At 42.4% G+C, this 15,424-nt stretch overlaps 1 protein-coding gene and 1 long non-coding RNA gene across 6 annotated transcripts in view; one reads left to right on the top strand and one right to left on the bottom strand.

Moving 5' to 3' along the window:
* The window catches only part of SPATA13 (spermatogenesis associated 13), a 326,284-nt gene extending 310,892 nt beyond the window's left edge, over nucleotides 1–15,392 (bottom strand). For 3 of the 5 annotated variants that reach the window (XM_078375182.1, XM_078375178.1, XM_078375179.1), the window contains exon 1: nucleotides 1,389–1,626. The gene's annotated coding sequence lies outside the window, so the exon portion shown is untranslated. Of the gene's footprint in view, nucleotides 1–454; nucleotides 1,627–15,239 lie in introns of those variants that run through there. The other 2 variants (XM_035302346.3, XM_035302347.3) reach the window with 2 other exon arrangements.
* On the top strand, nucleotides 1,113–11,250 carry LOC128931992 (uncharacterized). The gene is made up of 3 exons (XR_013536160.1): nucleotides 1,113–1,922; nucleotides 8,938–9,012; nucleotides 11,009–11,250. It is a non-coding gene; the product is annotated as an uncharacterized LOC128931992 (long non-coding RNA).
* Nucleotides 15,393–15,424: the final 32 nt, after the last annotated feature.

Here is a 15,424-nt window from a genome sequence, read left to right on the forward strand (position 1 = left end):
TCTCAAGTCTAGCACTGTACATAACACATAGTAAAGCCTCAATAAATGTTTGATGAATGAATTATCTGAGTAAACTAATAACAGATAATTTGTAAAATGGAAGTACTACTGTAGCTACAAAAAACTGCTCTGAAAAAGGTCAAACTCCTTGCCATTTTTTTTTCCTGTAGTGTACGGCTAAAACAAGTAATCTTTGACATAGTAAGACAAAGTTCCCTGGCACATCTACATGTAAGAAAATACCCATATAAATAAAATAAGGCTGATTCTCTAGTCCTTTGTGAAAGTCACATCTTTCTAAAGCATTTTAAGATCCAACAGTAGAACTGTCTGCATTTTTAGTACTGCGCCTAATTTGTAGTACTGCTACCTGTTTTATATATTTTTCTTTTGCAAATATTTTTGGTTAGTATATTTGAAAGGAACAATTTGTTTTGTAGATGTAGATACAAACCTGGTTCTGTACTTCATTTTTTAAATAATAATTAAGGAACCCCTGTCAATAGACGCTACCTTAAAAACGAGGAAACAGAATATATTGTTTAAAAAACTTGGTTGGCTGGGAGCGGTGGCTCATGGTTGTAATCTCAGCACTTTAGGAGGCCTAAGCGGGCGGATCATCTGAGGTCAGGAGTTTGAGACCAGCCTGGCCAACATGGTGAAACCCCGTCTCTATTGAACATACAAAAATTAGCCGGACGTAATGGCGGGGGCCTGAAATTCCAGCTACTCGGGAGGCTGAGGCCAGGGAATCGCTTGAATCCGGGAGGCTGAGGTTGCAGTGAGCACAGTGCGCTACTGAACTGTACTCTGTCTCCAAAACAAAAACAAAAACAAAAAAAACTTTAAGTAGGAGTATACTTTTTCATGTCTTCCATCACACCACAAGTATTTTTCGAAAGCAGAGCATTAAAGCATTAAGTAGGTGATAGCGCAGACACCTGACTCCCTAACCAAGTGACAGTGGCTGCCAGAGGACTGTGAATCGAAATCGAGAGACACAGGTGTCCGCGGAGTATCAGACTGGGAGCTCCCGACGGGACACCAGGCGCGGGGAGATTCCCGGCTTCCCCCGCGGCCTCTCCGTCGCCCGGCAACGCCGCCGCACCGCTGTTCAGCACCGCCCCGCAGCCATGGCAACGCGACCGCCGCAGAGCTGGCTTTGTGCTAGCACTGCCCAGGGCGCCCTGCTGGGGCCACGGCAACTTTTCTAACCTTACCGCACCTACCACTCTGTCACCTTCTCCTAGCCGGAGCCGTTGATCATCAACTTTCACCCCCATTTCAGGAAAAAAAAGGTTCCACGAACACAGGGTTTCGACCAAGATCTGCTTGGTTCTACTACAAAAGTGCGGCGGGGTGACAATAGCTAGAGAAACCCCACTTGCCTGTCTCAGCATCCCTCCCACGTCTGCAGAGGGTCCTTGAAGGGATCCCAGCATCCCGCTCCGAGTTGAAAGTGGGAGGGAAGGTCACGGAGAAGCCGATGGGAAACGGGTGCGTGCCGCCCCCGTGCCCTGCGCCCTCCTCCTTTGCTGCGCCAGGGCAGGACCTCCCAGCCTCTGGGTCCGGGACTGCTGCGAATCCGTCTCCGGCTCCCGGCCCAGCAGAGCTCAGACCCGCTCTGGAGAGCTGTCCGGATGCCGCGTTTCCTTGGAGATCAGCAGTTCCGCGTCACCCTCGGCAGCCAGCTCGGCTTCCAGAGCTGGGGTTGTGCTATTGTTTGCTGCTCTTGAAAGGAGGTGGGGAGGATGGGGGCGCCCCAGGCTGAGCCCAGGCAGGCAGACCTGGGGTGGATTTTTTTGCAGAGCTTTTCCTCCTGCTTCTCCCAGCCCCTTATGTTGCATATTCATAAGAAGGCGGGGTCATTTCCCATCTCCTTTGAATCTTCCAAGCTTGAGGATCAGCGGAAAAGAATTGAGGTATTAGGTCTGGGAGGGATCACTAGGAGGCGAATAAGATGAGGGAAAAAGTGGGACACAGACAAGCAAATATAGGATTCCTGTTCAATTTCTTCCTTCACCCTCATGCAAGGACGGACGTGTACACACACACACACACGCACACACACACACACACACACACTTCTTAATGCCTGAACTGAGCAAAGGGAAATTTCAAAAAAATCCTGACTAGAGTGGAGATCAAGTTTCCAACACACAAACTTTGGCAGATACATCCAAACCACAGCAGATGGTAAAACTATCACTAATGGAAAATGATAAGAGAATCAACTGTTAAACTATTAGAAACAATGGAAATTAGAAAACAACAGTGTATAAAAGATTACTGTGTGGGCTGAGTAGCATAATGTAGGTGACAGAATTCATGAGTGAACTTGAAGATAGACCAACAGAAAGTATTCAATTGAAAAATAGAGGGCTGGGCATGGTGCTTCATGCCTATAATCCCAGCATTTTGGAGGCCAAGGTGAAAGGATCACTTGAAGCCAGGAGTTCAAGAGCAGTCTGGGCAACACAGCAAGACCTCATCTCTAAAAAAAAAAAAAAAATTTTTTTAAATTAGTCGGCATGCTTGTACTCCAGCTACTCCAGCGGCTGAGGTAAGAAGACTGCTTGAGCCCAGGTGGTTGAGGTTGCAGTGTGCTGTGACTGTGCCACTGCACTACTCTACAAAATGAGACCTGTCTAAAAACGAAAAAAAAAACAAAACAAAAAAAGACAAATAGAGAATGTAAGGAGACATGTCAACAGCACTCCAGCCTGGGTGACAGAGACTCCATCTCTAAAAAACATATATAAATAGATGAAATACTCCAAAAGACAGGGATTAGCTGGTGAAATGTATTTTAAAAAAAAAAGACCTACCTATGTGCTGTCTACAAAAGATGCTGCTTAAATGCAAAAGTACAAATGAGTTGAAAGAATGAAAAAAGACATACCATGGAAACATAAGAAAGCATGAGAAAGCTGGAGTAGCTGCAATATCATAAACACAGATTTTAACAAGTGGTGCTAGAGATAAACAAGATCATCTCATAATGACACAAACCCAAAGTAAGTAGAAGGAAAGAAATAATAAAGATAACAGTGGAAATCAATGAAATAGAAAATGGACACACTAAAAAGAAAAGTAAATGTAATTAAAAGCTTGCTCTCTGAAAATCCCAACAAAATTGATAAACCTTTAGCAAAACTGGTCAGTTAAAAATGAACGGCCACAGGCTGGGTGCGCCATGGCTCATGCCTGTAATCCTAGCGCTTTGGGAGGCCAAGGTGGGTGGATTACTTGAAGTCAAGAGTTCAATACCAGCCTGGTCAATATGGTAAACCCCATCTCTACTAAAAATAAAAAGAGTAGCTGGGCATGGTGATGCATGCCTATAATCCCAGCTACTCCAGAGACTGAGACAAGAGAATCTCTTGAACCCAGGAGGTGAAGGATGCAGTGAGCTAAGATTGCACCACTGCACTCCAACCTGGGTGACAGATTCAGTGAGCACAGCGTGCTACTGTACTGTACTCTGTCTTGGAAAAAAAAAAAAAAGAAAAAGAAGAAAAAATTGTCAATATCAGAAATTAGTTATCAGAAGAAAAATAAGGAAATATTGTGAGCAACACTATGCCAAAAAATTCAATGATTTAGATAAAAAAGATTCTTTGAAAAACAGAAATTATAAAAACAGACTTAAAAAAACCCAAAAGACCTAGATTGTCCTATAACAAATTATTATGATCGTCATGAGACAGTGTCTCACTCTGTTACTCAGGCTGGACTGCAGTGGCCCGACCAAGGCTACAGCAGGCTTGACTTCCTGGGCTCAAGTGATCCTCTCACTCAGCCTCCTCAGTAACTAAGACCACAGGCACACACCACCAAGCCTAGCTAATTAAAAAAAATTTTTTTTGTAGATATAGGGTCTCCTTATGTTGCCCAGACTGGTCTTGAATTATTTTTATTTCTGTGTATCAATAACAAAAAATGGAAAAAAATGACATTTGAAAAACAAAAGGATATGTACTCACTCATAAGTGGAAGCTAAGCTATGAGGATACAAAGTCTTAAGAATGGACTTTAGGGGCTTGGAAGGAAAGGGTGGGTGGCGAGCGATAAAAGACGAATTTGGTACAGTGTAGACTGCTCAGATGATAGGTGCACCACAATCTCAGAAATCACCACTAAAGAACTTATTCATGTAACCAAACACCATCTGTTCCCCAAAAGCATACAGAAATAAAAAAGAAAAAACCCAAATACATTCAAAATAGCATAAACATATCCAGGAATAAAAGACATTTTAAAAGGCCTAAATAAATGGAGAGATGGGTCCTGTTTATGAACTGGAAGACTCAATAACATTAAGATATTCATTTTTCCTGAATCTATAAAAGAGTTGATGGCAATTTTAATAAATATTACAGCAAGCACATTCTTTTAAAAATTGACAAGTAATTACAAACTTGTCATGAAAATAAAAAGGATCTAAAACAGCTGAACAGTTTTAAAAAGACAAAGTTAGAGGACTTAAACTACCCAATATGAAGACAGACTATAACACTGCAGTAATCAAGAGAGTGTGGTATGGGGATAAGGAAAGGCACACCAACCAGTGGGACAGAGAACAGTCCAGAGGTAGACCCACATATGCATAGTTAACTGATCTTTATTAAAGCACCACAGTAATTAAGTGAATGACAGGATACTGTTTTCAACAAACAGCACTGGAATAATTTCCATACTGGGGAGAAAAAAATGAGTCTGAACCCTTATCTTAAATTAACTCAAAATGGGACACAGACATAAATGCTAAAATCGTAAGTCAGAAAAAAATAGCAGGATATATTTGTGATATTAGGTTAGGAAAAAGTTTCTTATTAAGACAGAGGCATGAAACAAAAATATTAATAAAATAAATTTTATTAAAATAAAAATCTTTTGCTCTTCGAAGGACCCTCTTCAGAAAATAAAACAGAAGTTTGCAAAACATGTATCCAACAAAGGCCCTGTGTCTTTCATACATAAAGAACTACTACAATTTACCAATAAGACAACTCAATAACAAAATGGACAAAAGATTTAAACAAACACTTCACAAGAGAATATATGTAAATGGCCGATAAGTAACTTTTTTCTTTTTAATTTTTTAAAGAATAGAGATGAGGTCTCTCTATGTTGCTCAGGCTAGGCAACTCTTGAACTCAAGCAATCCACCCTCCTGGGCCTCCCAAAGTGCTGGGAGGTGAAACGACTGGAATACTCATCTATTGCTAGCGGTTAATTACACTGTAATTAATATCTATTTTGAAAAACAGGTTGGAAGTTTATCTCATGAAAAACACATTTACCTTTTCTTTTTATAGAGACAGATCTTCTCTGTTGCCCAGGCTGCAGTGAAGTGGCGCTCTCTTGGCTCACTGAACCTCGACCCTCTGGGCTCAAGCGATTCTCCTGCCTCAGCCTCCCAAGTAGTTGGGATTACAGGCACATACGGACACCTGGCTATTTTTGTATTTTTTGTAGAGATGGCTAGAGTGCAGTGGCACCATCTCAACTCACTGTAATCTCCCCTCCATACAGGTACAAGCAATTCTCCTGAGTAGCTGGGGCTGCAGGAGCACACCACCACACTGAGCTACTTTTTGTATTTTTAGTAGAGACAATGGTTTCACCATATTGGTCAAGCTGGTCTCAAACCCCTGACCTGAGGTGATTCATCCGCCTCGGCCTCCCAAAGTGTTGGGATTACAGGCATGAGCCACTGCACCCAGTTGAGACTGAGTGATAACAAACAAATGTATTTGGCTCATGCTTCTGGAGGCTTGGAAATCCAAGTTCACCGGGTGGTATCTGGCTAGGAACTTTTTATTCTACCATCCCATGGTGGAAGGACAGAAGGGCACAAGAGCACACATGAGAGTAAGGGAGAAGGAGGCTGAACTCATCTATTTGTCAGGAACTCATCCCAAAATAACAACATTAATCCATTCATGAGGGCAGCGTCATCATGACCTGATCACCCTCTTGGAAGTCCCACCTCTCAACACTTGCACTGGGGATTAAGTTTCCAACATATGAACTTTGAGAGATACATTCAAACCACAGAAAATGGGAAAAGCCTTCCTGATTACAGTAGCTCCCCTGTGTACATGGCAGTTGTTCCAGGACCTCCCCTCAGATACTGAAGTCCATGGATGCTCAAATCTCTTATATAAAATGGTGCAGTATTTGCATTAACCTGTGAACATTGAATTATCTCTATACTTATAAGCATTGCTTCTAATACCTCATACGGTATAAGAACTATGAAATAGTTTTTAATGTATTGTTGTAAAATTTGCATTTTTATTGTTTGACTTTTTGGAATCTTTTCAATCCATGGTTTGGATGCAGAACTCACAGATACAAAGGGCCAACAGTATAACACAAATCCAGAAGCTGTAAAAATTGTTGGCTGGGAACAGTGGCTCACATCTATAATCCCAGCACTTTGAGAGGTTGAGACAGGCAAAACACTTGAACCCAGGATTTCGAGATTAGCCTGGGCAATGTGGTAAAACCCCATTAACTACAAACAAAAAATATAAAAATTAGCTGGGCATGGTGGCACAAACCTATATTCCCAGCTGCTTGAGAGGCTGAGGTGGGAGGATTTACTTGAGCCTGGGAGACGGTTACAATGAGCAATGATTGTGCCACTACACTCCATCCTGGGCAACAGAATGAGACCCTGATTCAAAAACAAAACAAAAAATTAAGCCTATATGATGAAAACACTATAAATAATTGCCGGGTACTGTGGCTCACACCTGTAATCCCAGCTCTTAGGGAGGCAGAATCGGGAGGACAGGTTGAGCCCCAGGAGTTCGAGACCTGCCTGGGCAATATAGCAAGACCCCGTTCTCCACAAAAAGGAAAAAAACAAAAAGACAAAAAAAAAAAAATCAGCAGAACAGTTAACAAAAAAGAAAACCTAACAGCATTTTAACCATGAGAAAAGATGCTCAACTTTTCTCATAACAAATTCAAATTAAAACAATACTAAGAAATCACTGCTCACTTATCAAGTAGGAAAACTGAAAAACACAGAGTATTTCTGGGGAGGCTGAGAGAAAACAGCTCCTATCACACACAGCTTTTAGAAGTGTAATTAGTACCAGCACTAAGGAGGGCTGCTGACAATAGCTATTAGAATTTCACGTGTTTACTTTTTGAACTACCTCTTCTATTCCTAGATGTTTACTCTGCAGAAATATTTGCACAGTTGCAAAATTTTATCTATACAAGCTGTGAGAATTGCACATACCAGGATGAAATCACTCTTGTCAGACCCTAACAAAACAGGGCTGACAATGCACGAAAGAGGGGGCTCATGCTTGCATGTCTAAGATAAGAACTGCTTCCAAAAGCTTCCTAAAACCTCCCAAGAAATCCCTTCACATCTGTCACACATCTCCTCCCTTGCAAATCTGGCATGTTTCACACATATACATGTATTTCTAGGTTGGTGCAAAAGTAACTGCGGTTTCGACTGTGAATTTTAAATCATAACTAGACTCAAACATATCTTTATTAATCAAAATGGGAACCATTAAAACCAACACATTTTTGTCAAAGAGAAATAAGTTTGTTTAATCCAGTAGTGTAAAAATTCATGCTTCAGGATTCAAGAAACTCTTGAAAAGCATTTTCTGTATCCTACTGGTTGTGAAAGTGTTTTCCCTGCAAAAAAACTGTCAAGATGCTTGAAGAAGTGGTAGTCAGTTGGCAAGAGGTCAGGTGAATATGGCAGATGAAGCAAAACTTTGTTACCCAATTCATTCAACTTTTGAAGTATTTGTGTGATGTGTGGTTAGGTGCTGTCAAGGAGAATTGGGCTCTTTCTGCTGACCAATGCTGGCTGCAGGCACTGGGAGTTCTCAGTGCATCTCATCAATTTGGTGAGAATACTTCTCAGATGTAATGGTTTCACTGGGATTCAGAAAGCTGCAGTGGATCAGACCAGCAGATAATCATCCAACAGTGACCATGACCTTTTTTGGTGCAAGTTTCGCTTTGGGAAGTGCCTTGGAGCGTCTTCTTGGTCCAACCACTGAGCTGCTCATCACTGGTTGTCGTATAAAATTCACTTTTCGCCATGTCTCGATCCAATCAAGAAATGATTCATCATTGTTGGATAGAATGAAAAAGAACGACACTTCAAAATGGCGATTTAAAAAAAAATTTTCAGTCAGCTCCTGAGGCACCCACTTACCAAGCTTTTTCACCTTTCCAATTTGTTTCAAATGACAAATGACTGTAGGAAGTGTATCACTAGGCTGGGCACAGTGGCTCATGCCTATAATCCCAATACTTTAGGAGGCCAAGGTGGGCAGATCATTTAAGGTCAGGAGTTCAAGACCAACCTGGCTAACATGGTGAAACCATGTCTCTACTAAAAACACAAAAATTAGCTGAGTGTGGTGGTATATGCCTGTAATCCTAGCTACTCAGGAGGCTGAGGCAGGAGAATCACTTGAACTCAGGAGGCAGAGGTTGCAATGAGCTGAGATTGTGCCACTGCTCTCCAGCCTGGGAAACAGAGCAAGTTTCTGTCGGAAAAAAAGGAAAGAAAAGTAAAAGGAAGTAGGTAAAATTAATTAACTGTAATAATATATCTCATTTAACTAAAAAAGTACATCACTAGACACTCTTTAGGGCTGTAGCAATCCCAAAAAGATACTCTAAGGAAAACTTGCCCAATAACAGCATCTCCACCAATAAACTGATGACAACTCTGACTTAAGTCTTTAGAACCAATTAACTCTGCTCCTAAGCAGGTTACATAAACCTCTCTTTTTGCTAACAAAAGCTTCCCATTTCCTTTCAGCAGAAGCACTTCTGGTTTGCCATTCCATGAATATCTGATAAACCATTTTTTCCATTCCTGAATAAATTCAACACATCTAGAAATAAGTTTCTCAAATGTCTTTTTTTTAGGTTGACATACTCTGTGGTCAGAAGTGGGATGGAACAAGGTTACCTTTGGAAGAGACTAGCAACCTTTGGGACAAGGTGAGGTACACACAATTGAGCTTTTCGTGCACTACACTTCCAGTCATTGCCTTTTTTTTCCTCTCCAGGTACATCAACTCTCAGGTTAAGCTTCCTTCCTTCGATAGCAGCTGTCTGTTGAGCTTATTTAGGACCTGAGTGGGTTAAGTCACTGTAGTAAAGGCTCTCGTATCTTGTCTGGAACTATAAAAGACTTTTTATCTATCCTGGGAATTCATTTCTAGTAAAAAGACAGTTTGTGTTTCTGATCCTGGTAAATAAACTTTTGGATTCAGTTTTGTTCCGAGTTGTTTGCATATTCTTAATACATTTGTTTGCTGCTTGTTTTTTTTCCCCCATTTGTTTCTGACCATCTTTCAAGAACAAAATTGCTTTCTAAAATGGTGGTCAAAGTTGGCCCTTAAAAAGCTATCAGAGCAGTTGCCACCATTCTGTAAGGAATGTCAGTCTCCAAAGAAAAAGTCTGCTGTTAGAATAAACTGGTACAAAGACAGAGAAAACTATCACCTGGGACCTGCCAGTTAAAAAAAAAAATCAAGTATCTAGGGAAAACCTGGTGTCAGGGTGCGGAGTGAGCAGTCAGTACACAGGCTGGGGCCAAGTCAAACGAAACTCCCAGGCACACTGAAACACACAGCGGTCCAAACCACTATCATACAAAAATCAGCAAAGTGTGCAGGTTAAATCACTGCCCAGGTTAGCATCAGTCAGAATGGAGTCCTCTGACAGATGTGGTACCAATCAACAAGGCACACAAAACAGGAAAGATTTCAACACCTCGCCTGCTTGTAAGATAAAGATACAGGGAAGGAGGTGGGACAGGTCTCTTAATAACATTAACAAAAAAAAAAACCTATGGAGTCTTTTGTTTTTGTTCTTGCTTTTGTCATGTAAAGAATGTATCCATGGATTAAGGATGTCTTTGATGTGATTAAAAATAAAGAGTTCTATTTTTAAAAAGAATATCACTGAGGTATACATGTCAAGTAGTTACAAATTAAAGTATACGTCGTGCAGGTTTGTTTTAGAATAATCTACCAAAGTGGGAGGGGTGAGTACATATGAAACAAAATTGATGAAGTTGATAATGGCTGAAGGTGGAAAATGAGTTTATTAACTCTTTCATGTGTGTATGCTTAAAATTTTCCGTGATAAAAGTGTCTTATGTAGCTATGGACCTATAGAAGAAGGAATGTGTCTTCAAAAACCACTGTTCTCCTAACCGAAGGGCTACTAATAGTACTAACGGTAGTCTACTAAAAGATGATTCATTTTATACTGTATTTATCCCCTTGTTTCAGACTCATCTGTTTCTGTGTTCATCATTCACTTTAGGCAAGGTTTCTCAATCTCAGCACTAAGTGCACTTGGAGCCAGATCATTCTTTGCTAGGGGGTTGTCCTGTGCACAGCTGAATCTTTAGCAGCATCCGTGGACTCCCAACTACCAGATGCCAGAACCACACGTTTCTTAATCCCCCTTTGTGACAACCAAAAACATCTACAGACATTGCCAAAGGCCAAAGGGGAAGAAGGGACGCTCAAAATCACTTAGATGGGGGGCATCTGATTGGACCAAATGCCTTGAGGAGTCTTTTCAATTTTGTGTTCCTGGTGATGGAGACAAGGATTGGAACATACAAGGTGTTGATTAAAAATCTAGTGACTTACTAGGTTGGATACCTTATTGGGAACCATAGGTAAATCAAAATATAAAGGAAAACAAACAGAAAGCAAATCTGGGTAATAGCTCACTTTGGTGACAAAGGCATATAGTTTAGTCTTGAGGAATTGTATGTTTAAAAAAAAATCTATCTAACCATTGTGGTTTGTTATAAGAATTTATTAACTACAATTTTAAAATTGCATGTTAAACATTTACATGTATTTATGTTTTGTTAAATACACATATTTATATTTAGTTATTTGTGTTTAGTTAATAATAAAATTATGTCTATACAATCTTTTTTGAGAAAAGATTTTGCTCTATCTCCCAGGCTGAAGTGCAGAGATGGTATCATAGCTCACTGCAGTCGCCAACTCCTGGGCTCAAGAGATCATCTTGCATCAGCCTCCTAAAGAGCTGGGACTACAGGGACCACCATACCTGGATAATTTCTTTCTCTATTTTTGCAGAGATGGAAGTCTTGTTATGTTGCCCAGACTCTTGTTGAACTCCTGGCCTCAAGCTATCCTCTTGCTTGCCAAAGCCCTAATATTTTATATAAAATGTGCATTATTACAGTATTTGGTTTGAATGTTATTACTCTCAATTATCCAAACTTGAATTAAGTCCAACTGCCTAATAGATGACATTAACATATCATAGTATTTACTAATCCAGAAATCTCAACCCTCTCAATTCACTCAGGATGCTCTAATACCATAAACTGGTGGCTTGTAAACAACGGAAATTTATTTCTCACAGTTGTGGAGACTGGGAAGTCCAAGATCTAGGTGTCGGCAGACTTACTGCCTGGAAAGGGTCCGCTTTCTGCTCTGGTAGCATATGCCTCTAATCTCAGCTACTAGGAACGCTGAAGCAAGAGAATTGCTTGAAACCCAAGAGGCAGAGGTTGCAATGAGCTGAGAGAGACTGTCTCAAAAAAAAAAACTAAAATAAAAAACCTTTTACATCCGTTTTGAATTTAGTCAATATTCACACATAATTTCTTTTGCAAGATTAATTTTTTAGAAACCTTCCATAACTTGTTTAAACTTTTAGCTTTATCTTATCTAATTCAAAACAATCCTTTAACTCCAGCTGATAATCTTTAAGTCTGTTTTCATTTCTCAAAGATAAAAGTCACGTGAACCAAAAAGTACTGTAACTTCTTTTCCCTTTAAAAATATTTGATTCTAGTGCTTATCCTTCTTTGAGTCAATTAGAGCTTTTCACAGACATCACACACACAACACATATCTAACTGCACAGACAGACAGAAGATCCAGTAGCTGTAAGATTTTTCATTTGCCAATCTCCCAGTTGGATTATGGGCCCCTAGGTGGAGCCTGCTAAGAGTAAGACTAGGAAAACATACAATTTCTAAAACCTAATAAACAGGTATAGCTGGAAGACAAGAACAGATACTTGAGAGAGATTCATCCTCCTCTAATTCCTGGGGCTCAATGAGGAAAACAGAGGTCTCTCTCACAATGGAATTCATGGCACCTTTTCTGTTTTTCCCAAGGAATCCCACGCCATGAGAAATTATCTTAGGGCCTCATGTATGCATTAAAAGTGGAAAGGCAAAATAGATAAAAATAATTCAGTTGACTGAGGAAAAATCGTTTTTCAGCAAAACAAGATCCAAGAAGAGAAAAACATAATGGCCTTTTAAATATACCTATAACTTTGATATTCACTTTTAATTAAGCTGAGAACTCTAAGAAAATCCTTTTAAATCCTTTAATACCCAACTTCAGTCACACCAAGTGGCCAGTATTTCTGGCTTTTGAGTACCAAAAGTAACCTCCCAGATGCTCAGAGAAAGGCAACTTCAAGGTGGTTCATGGAAGGGAAGAGAATCAACAAATGGCAAAGGTCACACAGGTTTCAAACCAGAAGTACTCGTTCCCTAAGCTGGGATTAAACCCAGGCCACCTCTGTAAAATGTCAGAGCCTAAAACAGAGTATTGCTACCTGGTTACAGGTTACACTCCCACGGATGTTAAACATGATGGGGGGCTGCAGCAAAGTTTGCCATTGCCCAGTTTGCCAGGCTGGCTTGAACAACAGGCCTATGGAGTCCTGGGCCCATATCCCATCCTGATTTAGTTCTCTTTATGACAGAACCACACAGAAAGTCTTGCAAAGCACACCGGATTGGCTACCGCTTGACCAGCCTCACAAATCCTTTTTCATAATTAAAACTTTACGGAGAATGTAAACAGTGATAGCTGTTGTCTTGGCCTAGTAAAAGGTCTTTCCTCCACCCTGTCAGCAGTTAACACAGCCTGGATTTTAAGTTGTTTGGAAACTATCAAGAGACACAGCTATCAAGCCAAGAGATAGTGCTCTGTGTGCAGAGCTTCTAGTGAAAAATAGAACAACCACTAGAGCAAGTTTTCCTAACTACCAAGAGGCAGGCCCACCCTTTACAAAAGTTGAACATATTCTACTTCTAGACAGCTCATGGCATGAACAAATCTAATGGACACCTACTACATGCCTCATGTTTCCAGTGACTTCTAGAGCTTTTATGAGGACAGCTTCAAGACCAAACCAAAACATTAGCTCAAGTTTGTTTATGCTTTTTCAAAAACCTGAACTTAAAGGAAAGGAGACCAAAAAGGATGCAATGGGCTACCTGGGCCAACTTTATTATCTCATTAACAGGATGATTCATCGTCAAAGTTTTTATATTTCACCAGACCTTATTCCAATAAAACCCTGAGTGAAACTAGCCAACATTTAGTAAAGCCAAAAAAAAAAACGCATCCTCTCTGTTTCAGCACATTTAAACAAGCTGGCTAAAGAGACCCTACGCTGAAGAAGCCTAGGATGTCCACAGACCCCCTGAAACCTAAGTTCTCATTTTTAACATAAAGCTTTTAATACTAGCTTCGTAAGTCCCAGATCCCCACAAAGATAAATATTTTATTATCTATAACTATATTCAGAGAAGTAGTGGTCTGAATCTGTGCATTGCTCCTGGCCTTTTTCCCCCCTACCCAATTCATGAAGTTTGAAAAAGTCCAAGTCTACCGCAACAAAAAAGCAAGCAAAAAGATATACAAATAGTCACCCCCTAAATTTTGTTAAGAATGAGACAATAACGCCACTCACACCTGGCTCAGGCACCAGCAGGAGGACCCCCTTCAGGAGAACGGGAAGGACTCTTCCCTTGGCCACGGGCGCCTCCACCACTGCCACCAAGGACTGAAGTGCAGCACCTGCAGCTTCCTACCCATCCCGGGGCGGGCAGACCCAGCAGCGCTCCTACTGCCCCCTTCCTCACCCCCAGACTTACTGCTGCTGTCACCAATAGCACCAACGCCAATACACCAACCTGTGCTGTCGCCCTCAATGCATCAATCCACCTTATAAGGCTCCTACCATCTGGCTGCTGCGGCCGCCATCCTACCTCCTACCACTGTAGAGTTGCAGTCTCCATGACCCCCACCAACTGCAGCAGGGCAAGCCACAGAGCCATGCCATGTGCAGGCTCCAGCATACCACATGTGGCTCCGCCTCCTCCTCCAGTCAGAAATGGAGCAGCTGGGCAGGCAAAACCAGAAAAACCTAGAACAGGATGCAGGGGGTGATAACTTAGAGCCTCACCTTGTCATGCTGGCCACTGGCTGGCAGAGGCCCTTTTCAGTGAAGGCCCTCACACCCATCCTTCAAAGTCCAGCCTCTCTTTTTGGCCCAAACTGGGCAAGAACTGGGGCCTGGGAACACCACAGTACCCAGCTCCCCACTCCACAGGAACCCCTGGGCACCGGGGCTGCCCTCCTCAGGGAGCATGAGCAGCAGAAACTCAGACCCAGCCAACCCTCTCCACCCAAGTGCCCATACCCAACGCCTCAGGCCCTGTCTCCCCATGGCGTCTGCTACTCCATGCTTGGGGGTTCCAGGTGGTCTCCGCAACACAGAGTGAGAAGGAGGGCTCACCTGGGAACCAAGGCAGGTGTAGGGACCCTGCTGTGTTCCGGATTCCCGAGAAAACGCTGTGCGACTGCCAGGCTCTACCACAGCAAGAGGAGGTCGCCCTCTAGAGTCTGGAGTCCAGGAAGAGAACAGCCCTTTCTTTAGAGGCCACGCTGTTCGCTGCCACCTCTGCTGCCCACCGCTGCCAGCAGTGCAGCCCCCAATGGCACCGTGACCTATCCCTGCCATGAGCATTGCAGCACCTGCCTCCAACCGCCCTCTCCCCTGGGCAGGCAGTGAAGCCCCGAATAGCGCACCTCCCTCTTCACAGGCAGTGCAGCACATGACAGCATGACCCCCTCTTCCCTGCCAACCAGTACTGAAGCCTGGAGAGTTCACCCAACTCATCCGCCTGCCGCTGGCAGTGCACAACAGCAGACGCAACCCACCCCCTTCCATACCGCGGTCAGCGTAGCCCCCAAAACGCAGCCAACCCGCTCCACTGCCTGAAATGCAACCCTGAATAGCACCCCTGTGTTGCGGGGCACTGTAGCCAGGACAATGCAATCACCGGCAGTGCAGCCCCAACAGCACACCCAACCTGCACTCCATGGCTGCCCGGATTGCACACCTACCCTGCAGCATTTCTACAACTCTGGCCGAACTCCAGTCTCGATGACGACCAACTCCAACGAGAGCCTCCAGCAAGAGGCAGGTGGCTCCCTCTTTGCGTTTTCTGAAACCGGGCACAGAGCAGTTACTTCCGCAGACATGCAATAGCCGGGAATGACACGACTCCGCCTCAGCATACCTTACATAC

Source organism: Callithrix jacchus, chromosome 5, assembly GCF_049354715.1.
Source record: "Callithrix jacchus isolate 240 chromosome 5, calJac240_pri, whole genome shotgun sequence".
NCBI lineage: Eukaryota > Metazoa > Chordata > Mammalia > Primates > Cebidae > Callithrix > Callithrix jacchus.